Source organism: Oncorhynchus nerka, unplaced genomic scaffold (genome assembly GCF_034236695.1).
Source record: "Oncorhynchus nerka isolate Pitt River unplaced genomic scaffold, Oner_Uvic_2.0 unplaced_scaffold_1453, whole genome shotgun sequence".
NCBI classification, from domain to species: Eukaryota; Metazoa; Chordata; class Actinopteri; order Salmoniformes; family Salmonidae; genus Oncorhynchus; species Oncorhynchus nerka.
The window spans coordinates 41,283-53,956 of NW_027039862.1; the positions used below are offsets into that span (position 1 = coordinate 41,283).

General features: G+C 44.5%; 1 pseudogene; it reads left to right on the forward strand.

Moving 5' to 3' along the window:
* Positions 1–11,732, forward strand: part of LOC115120717 (band 4.1-like protein 4B) — a 12,431-nt pseudogene extending 699 nt beyond the window's left edge.
* Positions 11,733–12,674: the final 942 nt, after the last annotated feature.

Here is a 12,674-nt window from a genome sequence, read left to right on the forward strand (position 1 = left end):
AACTATGGTGTTCACTTCATTTTTTTTTTCTGCCTTTCTTTAGGGCTTGGTGGACTTGTCCTATTTTTACTTGCACCTGCTGTCTAATCCAGATCTACACAGGAGCTTTGGGCATGATATCTATGGGAGAATGTCTGTCTAGGGAAAGTGCTTTGGGTAGGGGCTGGTTTGGGAGTGTGCTGTGCTTTGACGGAGCTGAGGAACAGGAAAGGCAAGAGTTTATTTATTTGTGTGTGACCTCCAACTCCATAACCACACACACACACACAGGTTGGCAGGTTCATACTTGTTATCAGGGAACAGCACAAGGTAATCCTCTCTTTAAAAACACACTTTGAGGGGTGCATGTTTTTAGTGGTTTAGGGCATTGCATCTTGGTGGAGTGTTCACCTCCAAGAGCCCTATGGATTGTGGGTGTTTCAAAGACAAAGGCCTGAATTATAGCTTCTCCTCAGGTCTTCTCCTCTGATTCTGCCCCAGATGCAGTAATGACCCACATCATTCTGCTCCATATCCACTCACAAGGTCTAGGCTGTTTATTCTCTAGCCTCCCTATTGTGACTATAATACATGTGTGTGTTTAATAGAAAAGGTCAGGGCCAGAGCTGTTTGACCAGATCAGGTATCATCTGGACCTGGTGGAGGCTGACTACTTTGGACTGCAGTTCATGGACCCAGAACAAGTCTCAGTGAGTAGATATACATAAAGCCTCTGAACACACACACCACAACCTGCCATTGCTGAGGGGATTCCTATGATGTAATGACACTAGTTAAATCAATCACAGTGTGGTGTTAAATGATTGATCTGACGCTCCAGCTATCTGTCATATTCTCTCTCTCTCTCTCTCTCTCTGCCTGTCGCTGTCTCTCTGCCTGTCGCTGTCTCTCTGCCTGTCGCTGTCTCTCTCTCTCTACTTTTTATTCTATGGGGTAGATCAGCTTTAGTATTGCAGATAGATTGTGAGTTCTATCAATGTAATTGTCTGCATCATTTCCAATCCCCCATACACGTTTTATATTTTCCTTTATTATTTTCCTCTACCACCCCTCCCTAATTGGAGTAAAGTAATGGACAACAACACTTAGGCTTCTACTTCCAGCTTATACATATTACAAAGTATTTTACAATAGTAATCTTTTGTTTGTTATTAGTCTCAGCCTTCAGCTCCACTCACCCCTCCCATCTATCTCTGAACCCCTCCCATCTGGCCAGCAGCATAACACCCTGCATCCCACTGCTGGCCTGCTTCTGTAGCTAAGCAGGGTTGGTCCTGGATGGGAGACCAGATGCAGCTGGAAGTGGTGTTGGGGGGCCAGTAGGAGGCACCCTTTCTTCTGGTCTTAAAATAAATATATATATCCCAATTCCCCAGGGCAGTGATTGGGGACATTGCCCTGTGTAGGGTGTCCTGGGATGTTAAACGTGTGTGCTGATTCTCTGTGGTCACTAAAGATCCCATGGCACTTATTGTAAGAGTAGGTGTGTTAACCCGGTGTCATGGATAAATTCCAGTCTGGCCCTCATACCATCATGGCCACCTAATCATCCCCAGTTTACAATTGGCTCATTCATCCCCTCTCCTCTCCCCTGTAACTACTAACTTACCTGGTAAAATAAGGGTTAATAAATAAATACATTCTCTGAACCCATCCCATCTATTTCTGAACACAATCCTGTTTTGATTTCTATTTGCCATTTATTTTTCAACTGTGATCACAAATGTTCTGAACCTTTCTATTCTCATAGGTTCTACAGATTGTAAATTAAAGAAACAAGTTTGACAAAGTGTTATATTATTGATTGATTGACTATGACTTTTCAGATCACCCAGCAGTGCAATTTGGAATGTTAGCTGCAGGTAAATGTTGCAATTCTTGGGCCATTCCTGGACCTGCGACCAAAAAACAAGCTACATATGGACAGTACCAAAAACAAATGCTCTAATGATTCTGTCTCTTCACAGCACAATCTGCAGAGCTGGGATGGTTGTAACCCTCGTATGTATAACATTCTGTTGTCTACTTCTTTGTGTCTCTTGCAGCACTGGCTGGATGTGTCCAAGCCCATAAAGAAACAGATCAGAGGTCAGTCCATTCACTCCCACTATCTAATATTCTTAGTGTGTGTGGTGTATAGTTAATAAATGTTTCTAAGGCCAGCTACTTTTGCCAGACTGTTGGTAGTGTCCTCTACTTAATGTGTGCACTGTATACAGTGTGTGTGTGTGTTTGGGTAAGTGGGAAGGCAGGTGGTTCATTACCAGCTGTTGACATGGTGATTAGTGAGTGGTGCAGGGTGACGCCAATGTTTACTTTGTCAGGAAACGCCCTCTCAAGAGAGGGCTGCCTGGTTCTTACCCGAGTTTCCAGACAATTTTTAAATTAAGTGCCTGGTGTCCCCAAATATTTTTTATTTTTTATACAATATGTGGTAGTCAGGCCAATCTCTTCTTTCCCCTAATTTAGTCCCCTCTCTCTCGCTCGGTCTCCGTTTCTCTGTTTCAGATGGTCCTCCATACAGACTGTTTTTCAGGGTGAAGTTCTACTCTCCCAGAGCCCAATAACCTACATGAGGAGTTCACCAGGTAACACCACCACTGGCTGCCTGTGCTCACACTCTAGCACACATGAATACACACACACACACTCGTATACATACTGTCTCATTCACACAATCTCACCCCCTCCTCGGTGTAGTGTAGAGGTGTAGCTAATTACTTTGGTCCAGTGGGGAAGAGACTAATTAAGGCATAATGGACTGAGACCTCTTCAGAGAGAGAAAGACTGTCTGTCAGTCAGTGAAAGAGAGAGGGAGAAAGATTGTTTCTGCATCAGTGGTTTTATTCTCACTCCTTTGTCTGTGTTCCAGGTACCTGTTTGTGCTGCAGCTTCGACAAGACATTCTGTCCGGCAAGTAAGCAGCTCCTAACACCCCCGACACACACACACTAAACCTCTATCTCACTCTCTGTCTCTCATTCTCTCTCTCCATCTGGCCGTGTCTCCTGTGTGTAGCTCTATAATAAAGTACAGGATCAGAACATCAGAGGGCTGCTAATTTGAAGAAAAGGACCTCTCCTCCCCAACACACACACACACATACAGTGCATTTGGAAAGTATTGAGGCCCTTTCCATTTTTTCCACATTTTGTTGCGTTACAGCCTTATTCTAAAAATTAATTATATTGATGAAAAAAATAATCTACACAAAATTCCTCTTAATGACAAAGCAAAAACCGGTTTTTAGAAATGTTTGCAAATGTATAAAAACAGAAATGCCTTAAGTATTCAGACCCTTTGCTATGAGACCTTAAAATTGAGCTCCGGTGCATCCTGTTTCCATTGATCATCCTGTGGTAAATTCAATTGATTGAACATGATTTGGAAAGGCACACACCTGTCTATATAAGGTCCCACAGTTGACAGTGCATGTCAGAGCAAAACCAAGCCGTGAGGTTGAAGGAATTGTCCGTAGAGCTCAGAGACAGGATTGTGTTGAGGCACAGATCTGGGGTAGGGTACCAAAACATTTCTGCAGCGTTGAAGGTCCCCAACAACACAGTGGCCTCCATCATTCTTAAATGGAATAAGTTTGGAACCACCAAGACTTTTCAGAGAGATGGCCGCACTGCCAAACTGAACAATCGGGGGAGAATGGCCTTGTTCAGGGAGGTGACCGAGAACCTGATGGTCACTCTGACTGAGCTCCAGTTCCTCTGTGGAGATGGGAGAACCTTCCAGAAGGACAACCATCTCTGCAGCACTCCACCAGTCAGTTCTTTATGGATTCGGGGCCAGACAGAAGCCCCACACCTCAGTAAAAGGCACATGACCGCCTGCTTGGAGTTTGCCAAAAGGCACCTAAAGAACTCTCAAACCATGAGAAACAAGATTTTCTGGTCTGATGAAACCAAGATCGAACTCTTGGCCTGAATGCCAAGCGTCACGTCTGGAGGAAACCTAGCACCATCCCTACAGTGAAGCATGGCGGTGGCAGAATCATGCTGTGGGGGTGTTTTCAGTGGCAGGGACTGGGAGACTAGTCCAAAGATCCTTGATGAAAACCTGCTCCAGAGCGCTCAGGATTTCAGACTGGGGCGAAGGTTCACCTTCCAACAGGACAGTGACCCTAAGCACACAGCAAAGACAACGCAGGAGTGACTTCGGGACAAGTCTCTGAATGTCCTTGAGTGGCCCAGCCTTTATTTAACTAGGCAAGTCATTTAAGAACAAATTCTTATTTTCAATGACGGCCTAGGAACGGGCGGCCTAGTGGGTTAACTGCCTGTTCAGGGGCAGAACGACAGATTTGTACCTTGTCAGCTCGGGGATTTGAACTTGCAACCTTCATGTTACTAGTCCAATGCTCTAACCACTAGGCTACCCTGAGCTCAATTGAACATCTCTGGAGAGACCTGAAAATAGCTGTGCAGGGACGCTCCCCATCCAACCTGACAGAGCTTGAGAGGATCTGCAGGGAAGAATGAAAGAAACTCCCCAAATACAGGTGTGCCAAGCTTGTACCATCATACCCAAGAAGACCCAAGGCTGTAATCGCTGCCAAAGGTGCTTCAACAAAGTACTGAGTTTGAATACTTGTGTAAATGTAATATTTCAGTTTATTTTTTAATACTACTTTTAATACTATTTCAAATCTGTTTTTGCTGTGTCATTATGGGGTATTGTGTGTGGATTGAGGACATAAAAATAAAGAATTTTAGAATGCGGCTGTAGCATAATAATGTGGAAAAGGTCAAGGGGTCTGAATACTTTCTGAATGCACTGTACGTACACACACACAGATAGTGTTGGAAGTAACGCTGCATGCGGTGTGTGTGGTGTGATCTCTCTGCTCTGGAACCTTCCTCTCTCCCTCCAGGTTGAAGTGTCCATATGATGTCTCAGTAGACCTGGGGGCCTACTGCTTACAGAGTAGGTGATGATTTACACACTACGCTATCTCTGGAATCAGCATTCATGTTTCTTTTACACCTGACTATAACGCGTGCGTGCTTGTGTGTGTGTGTGTGTGTGTGTAGGTGAGCTGGGGGACTGTGACCCTCTAGAGCATTCTCCTGAGCTGGTGTCAGAGTTTCGCTTCACACCCAAACAGAGTGAGACCATGGAGGCAGACATCTTTAACAAGTGGGTGGACCTAAGGTGAGTTAAAACGCCATCCAACAGGACATCTTCACTGGTGTCTGTCTGAACAGACTGTGGGTGTGTCTGGATAAGAACACAGGACATCTTCACTGGTGTCTGTCTGAACAGACTGTAGGTGTGTCTGGATAAGAACACAGGACATCTTCACTGGTGTCTGTCTGAACAGACTCTAAGTGTGTCTGGATAAGAACACAGGACAGGTGATAACCGCATGAACAATGTCTGGTTCTTTAACATCACGCAGGTAGAGGAGTGTATCACTCTGGTGTTTTCTAGTGCTGTATCAAACCTATGTAAATCACCCTCTCTCTATATCTCTCTGTTTGCCTCTGTCTGTGTGACGGATCAAGGGATTAATCCCTGGAGCGTCTTGATTAAATCCAGGCAGTATTTAACCCTGCTAGTGTATGATCGCTCCAATCTCAGATTAGATTACACACCCATACACTGGGGCTCACTGAGCTGACATGACACCAGTGAAAGCGAGAAACCAAAGAGAAACCCTACTGAGTTCCGCTCTCTCTCTATTGGCCAGATAAACCCCTAGGCCCTAATCTGTTGTGTACATCTGAACTGGATTACTGCAAGAAATATGGAGGACATTCCACCCAGAGGGCAGGGTATGTGTGTTAGAGACTGAGCATGTGGTTTTGTTTCCCCAGGGGTAAGGATCCATCCCAGGCAGAGACCAGCTTCCTCAACAAGTGTAAATGGCTGGAGCTGTACGGAGTGGACATGCACTTTGTCAAGGTTGGTGCGTGTGCTGCTGTTGTCAGTGTTTGATGTTGTAGAGTAGCACTGAGCGTGTGTGACTGTGTGTTGTCCTCAGGGAAGGGACGGAGCAGAGTACGCTCTGGGTCTGACTCCCACTGGCATCCTGGTGTTTGAGGGCTCCACCAAGATAGGCCTCTTCTTCTGGTAAACACACACACACTTTGACATGAACACTCCAAAACACACAATGATATATTCTTGAAAACAGCTGCGTAGTCTGCAATGTCAACTGTGTGTGTGTGTGTGTGTGTGTTCCAGGCCCAAGATCACCCGCCTGGATTTCAAAAAAAGTCGACTCACCCTAGTGGTGACGGAGGACGATGATCAGGTGAGCAATACACAAATACCCCTGCCCATGACCCCACTCTCCGAGGGTGTCTCATATATGCATGTGGTGTGTGTGGATTGCCTTTCCTTCCAGTTCTCTGCTGCCACTGACTGAAACAAACTGCAAAAATCACTGAAGCTGGAGATTCCCATCTCCCTCACTAGCTTTAAGAACCAGCTGTCAGAGCAGCTCACAGTTCACTGCACCTGTTCATAGCCCATCTGTATACAGCCCATCTATCTACCTCATCCCCATACTGTATTTATTTATTTTGCTCCTTTTGCACCACAGTATCTCTACTTGCACATTCATCTTCTACACATCTATCATTCCAGTGTTTAATTGCTATATTGTAATTACTTCGCCACCATGGCCTATTTATTGCCTTAACTCCCTTATTTGACCTTATTTACACTCACTGTATATAGACTTTATTATTGACTATGTTTTGTTCATTCCATGTGTAACTCTGTGTTGTCTGTTCACACTGCTATGCTTTATCTTGGCCAGGTCGCAGTTGCAAATGAGAACTTGTTCTCAACTAGCTTACCTGGTTAAATAAAGGTGAAATAAAAAATAAATTAAAGAAATATGCAAAGAAAACCATTTCCATTCAACACCACCACACATTTACAGGCTACACACTTGTACGTTATCGCCCCCTATTTCACCTTTTGACTTGACAGCAGAGACCATTTCATTGACATTGAAATATTTGGACTGCTTTTGTCGGAGTGGTGTTTGATTGTGATTGGCTGTTGTGTGTTTAGGGGCGGGAGCAGGAGCACACATTTGTGTTCCAGTTGGACAGTTCGAAGACGTGTAAACACTTGTGGAAATGTGCTGTGGAGAGCCACGCCTTCTTCCGGCTGCGCCAGCCCACAGCTGGGAAGGCCTCCAGCAGTGACTTCACACGCCTTGGTTCACGTTTCAGGTTCAGGTGGGTGGGGCTCGCACCAACACTCAACTCTACAACAGAGGTTGTGCCCAAAATAGCACCCTATTCCCTATATAGTGCACCACTTTTGACCAGAGTTCTAGGGTGCACTATAGAGTGCCATGTTGGATGCACTCTGAGGCTAGGTAGGGTTCTGGTCAAAAGTAGTGCACTAACTGAGGACTAGTTCGCCATCTGAGATGCAAGTTCTGTCTCTATGGTTACAGGGAAATACCGTTTGTTTACATGTCAAACTGAAATGACCTCTTCAGATATATTCCAGGCATCTATCACCAACATACAGGGACGCAGTATGTTGAGTCATGTAAATGTTCTGTACATCCTGACATGCCAAATACAGAGATGCCAGCTACTGTTCATCGTCGTTAAAGGGAATCTTGGGGGTTTTGGCAATGAAGCCCTTTATCTACTTCCCCAGAGTCAGATTGACTCAACGATACCATTTTTATGTATCTGCATCCAGTGTTAACTTCCTTATCAGCAGTTTCATGAGCCAATGCTAACTGGCATTAGCGCATGATTGGAAGTCTATATCTACTAGCATGCTAGTAGTTACCATAGACTTCCAGTCATTGTGCTAATGCCAGTTAGCAATCACGCTAACTCTAGTTAGCAAATTCCTTTAAACTGGGTTGGTATATTCTCCCCAGTACACTATTGCCTATACCCTACAGCTCTACATCCCTACAGCTCCCAGCAGGGACATAAAAAATTGTATCAACGAGTTTATCTGACTCACTGCCAAAATCCTGAAGTATCGCTTTAAAGTGTTCTCTCTCTCCTTCTCAGTGGAAAGACTGAGTACCAGGCGACCCACGGAGGGAGGCTGAGGAGGGCCAGTACGTTTGAGAGGCGACCCAGCAAAAGATACCCCTCCCGCACTCACTCACTGGGTGGCAAGGGTTGGTATATTCTCCCCAGTACACACTATAGCATATACCCTACATCCCTACAGCTCCCAGTTCCCCCATACAGTAAAACACCCATACAGGCAGTTTCCCATGTCAATTCTCCTGTGCTTGATTCACTGACCTGATGTAACCTGGCTTTCTCTCTCTCTCTGCAGCCCTCTCTCCAGCCAAACCACCACATATCAGGTGGGTCCCCGAGAGCACAGGACAACCAAGCATGTATAGAGCCCTTAGAAAGTATTCACACCCCTTGACCTTTTTAAACATTTTGTTGTTACAAAGTGGGATTAAATGGATTTAATTGTAACTTTCTGTCATCGATCTACACAAAATATACTAGTGTCAAGATGGAAGAAAATGCTGACATTTGTAAAAAAATTAAACACCAATGTATCTTGATTAGATAAGTATTCAACCACCTGAGTCAATACATGTTAGAATCACCTTTGGCAGCGATTACAGCTGAGTCTTTCTGGGTGAGTCTCTAAGACTTTCCACACCTGGATTGTGCAGCATTTGCCTATTATTATTTTTTTTTCTAAATTCTTCAAGCTCGTGTCAAATTGGTTGTTGATCATTGCTAGACAACCATTTTCACTTTCAGGTCTTGCCATAGATTTTCATGCAGATTTAAGTAAAAACTATAACTCGGCCACTCAGGAATATTCACTGTCTTGGTAAGCAAATCCAGTATAGATTTGGCCTTGTGTTTTAGGTTATTGTCCTGCTGAAAGGTGAATTCATCTCCCAGTGTTTGGTGGAAAGCAGACTGAACCAGGTTTTCCTTTAGGATTTTTCCTGAAAACTCCCCAGTCCTTAACAATTACAAGCATACTCATAACATGATGCAGCCACCACTATCCTTGAAAATACAGAGTGATATGTTGCATATTTGATTTGCCCCAAACATAACACTTTGTAATCGGGAAAAAAAGTGATTTGCTTTGCCACATTGCAGTATTACTTTAGTGCCTTGTTGCAAACAGGAGGAATATTTGTATTCTGTACAGGCATCCTCCTTTTATGCTGTCAATTAGGTTTGTATTGTGTTTTTCCGTCCTCAGTTCTCTCCTATCACAGCCATTAAACTCTTACCTGTTTTAAAGTCACCATTGGCCTCATGGGGAAATTCCTGAGCAGTGTCCTTCCTCTCTGGCAGCTGAGTTAGGAATGCCGCCTGTATCTTTGTAGTGACTGGGTGTGTTGATACACCATCCAAAGTGTAATTAATAACTTCACCATGCTCAAAGGGATATTCCATGTGGGCTTTTTAAATTTTTTAAAATACCAATAGGTGCATTTCTTTGCGAGGCATTGTAAAACCTCCCTGGTCTTTGTGGTTGAATCTGTTTGAAATTCACTGCTCGACTGAGGAACCTTACAATTATCTGTATGTGTGGGGTACAGAGATGAGGTAGTCATTAAAAAATATATTATTTCACACACAGTGAGTCCATGCAACTTATTTTTACATGTTAAGCACATTTTTACTTCTGAATTTATTTTGGCTTGCTGCCTAAACTAAGGGGTTGAATACTTATTGACTCAAGACATTGCAGCTTTTGATTTGTAATTCATTTGTAAACATTTCTGAAAGCATAATTCCACTTGGACATTATGAGATGTTTTATGTAGGCCGGTGAGCATATTTCATCCATTTTCTAATTCCGGCTGTAACACAAGTGGAGAAAGTCCAGTGGTGCGAGTCCTTTCTGGAGGAGTTGAATGTTTCGCCTCTATTCATGTTAAAGAGCACTATGGTAATGAGCAAGATGTACATTTTATAACAATGTATGGAAATTACATATGTTTCGATTAATGATCTGTATGTAAATGTGATCTTATTGAGCAGTTATATTGTTATTTTTCAGCGCCCACACCAGCCCCGAACCCAGTCTACACCCAGTAAGACAGACACACACACACACACACACACAATGGTTCCTCATGGATATGAAGGTTTAAAAGGAAACGTCAGTGGATACCTTTGACTGATTACCATGGCAATGCACCTGCAATATTTAACTGAATATTATTTTCTCCATCTATCTCTGTTCAGTACCAGCGTAACATCCCTATAGCCCATGAGCCTTGGCACCCAGCCCTCACACCCCCCATCTACCTACAACACTCAGGACACACATCCCCGCACAGGTGAGACAGACAGACATAGGTAAGACAGTTGTCTTCTTAATGGTGTATAGTGAGTCCCCCTAGCCCCCAGAGTTCTCATTCCAGAGGTGCTCTCTCTCTCTGTCGGGTATCTCCGCTATCTTTTTCTTTTTGAATGTCTCTTTCACGTCATATCACTGTTACATCATTCATGTGTTGCATCATTTAGACAGGCTGTGTGTGTGCGTGTGTGTATGCTTACCGTGTATGTGTACCGTGTGTGTCATTTCCCATGTCCAGAGCGCCTGCTGCAGTAGCAGTGAGTCAAGAGCCCAGTCATCGGTCAGTACCAGAGAGGTCCAGCGGGTCTTTCCCAGGATCCATCAGTGTGGTGTACAGAGACAAGGTCATGACTGCACTCTGACCCCTCCACCCTAACCTCTACAGCTCTGACTGAGGACCTTGTCCCAGGACCCTGTCCCAAACCCACCTCTAAATCTAAACTCTAACACATACGCATATGCATACGAGACAACTGGAATACAGAAGACGGAGAGAGACTGGGAGACAGAGAAACACTCTGGTTGTGGACTCATGGACCAAAATACCTCGCCATCCTCATCACCATCATTACACACCAGCCTTGTCTACCATGTGTCTTCTCCATCAGATCACCACCACCACCACCATGCTGTGGAGACAGAGACTCCGAACAGAAAGAGAGAGACTTTAAACAGACACCATAGAGAGATCTCTCTCCTAGTGGATTGGACCATGATGTTCAGTTAGTTCATGCAATTGTTGTTGATACTTTAGTGGCTGAATGCTACAAAGTCCTCAAATGTAACTGGGTAAGATTGAAATCCCGTTTATGCTTTACAAAACAGTCATACCGAGACATTTTTCTGCCCAGTTAGCGGGTAGATTTGCTTTCAGCCAAATCCTTTTAGAGCAAGCCAAATAATTTCATCTTTTGAAAAGTTATCCTAGCTCAGGATTCACGGTTTGAATGTAAGACGCCAATCATTTGAGTGTGTGTGAAGTAGTCTGTGTCATCATAAACTGCTTTAACTAGGGATCACATGGTTCTACATTACATCTGTAGGGGAATATAGCTACTTTGGAAATCTCAGCTAAACAATGAAGGAAAATGTTCTTGTTAAATCCGTATCAGCAATATATACATTACAATATATACATTACAATGTCATGTTATGGAAGTCTTGCGTCTATTGCTGCATATCTGCCTTTATTCTTCAGAGGCTTGAATGTTTGTGTGAGGGGTTCTGACTCACCTGAATCAACCCCCATAGATACATAGAATGGCTCTGATGGCCTTGTTTACCTGTGTTAATGCTGATTGTGTTTACATCCTCTCCATGCTCAACATTACTTCCTGTTGCCTTAAAATTGTTACTCTTATCACAACCAGCCTTAGATTGGTCGCTACAGCCTTGTTGAATAAACGCACTGCTTAAACTCCTTCACTGAAGTTGAATAATGTACACGTACACACACACTGAATGACTGTTAAATGATGTCCTATACACACACACAAGACCACACACAGACTACCAAAGCACAGGTGGCTGATTGTACCTTAATTGGGGAAGACGGGCTCATAGAATGTTATCAAACGTGGTTTCCATGAGCTGCCCTCCCCTCAGCAGCCTGTGTACGTACCAAAGAGAGGTTTTAAAAACTGGTGTTACTGTGTGGTAAAGGTGGAACAGGGTGCTGGTCTGGTTCTGGGTTTCTGGACTGTGTGTTTGAGTGTGATGTGCTGTCCCCAGTTTCCTCGGGTGGTCCTGTCCTGGGAGGGCAGCAGTTCAGTGTTGAAGAGAACGAGACGCCGTACTCTGGAAGCATACACCATCGCCACCGCAGACACACACACTACGACAACAGCCAGGAGACTTACTGTCACACACACAAGAACAGTGAGTATACACACATGGGTATACATACTATGGCAGCCAGGTTATAGACACCACAGGCAACCAGGTTATACACACCAGGTTATAGACACCACAGGCAACCAGGTTATACACACCACGGCAGCCAGGTTATAGACGCCACGGCAGCCAAGTTATACACACCACGGCAGCCAGGTTATACACACCACGGCAGCCAGGTTATAGACACCAGGTTATAGACACCACAGGCAACCAGGTTATACACACCACGGCAGCCAGGTTATACACACCTCAGCAGCCAGGTTATAGACGTTATACCACGGCAGCCAGGTTACCACGGCAGCCAGGTTATACACACCACGGCAGCCAGGTTATAGAGCCACGGCAGCCAAGTTATACACACCACGGCAGCCAGGTTATAGACGCCACGGCAGCCAAGTTATACACACCACGGCAGCCAGGTTATACACACCACGGCAGCCAGGTTATACACACCACGGCAGCCAGGT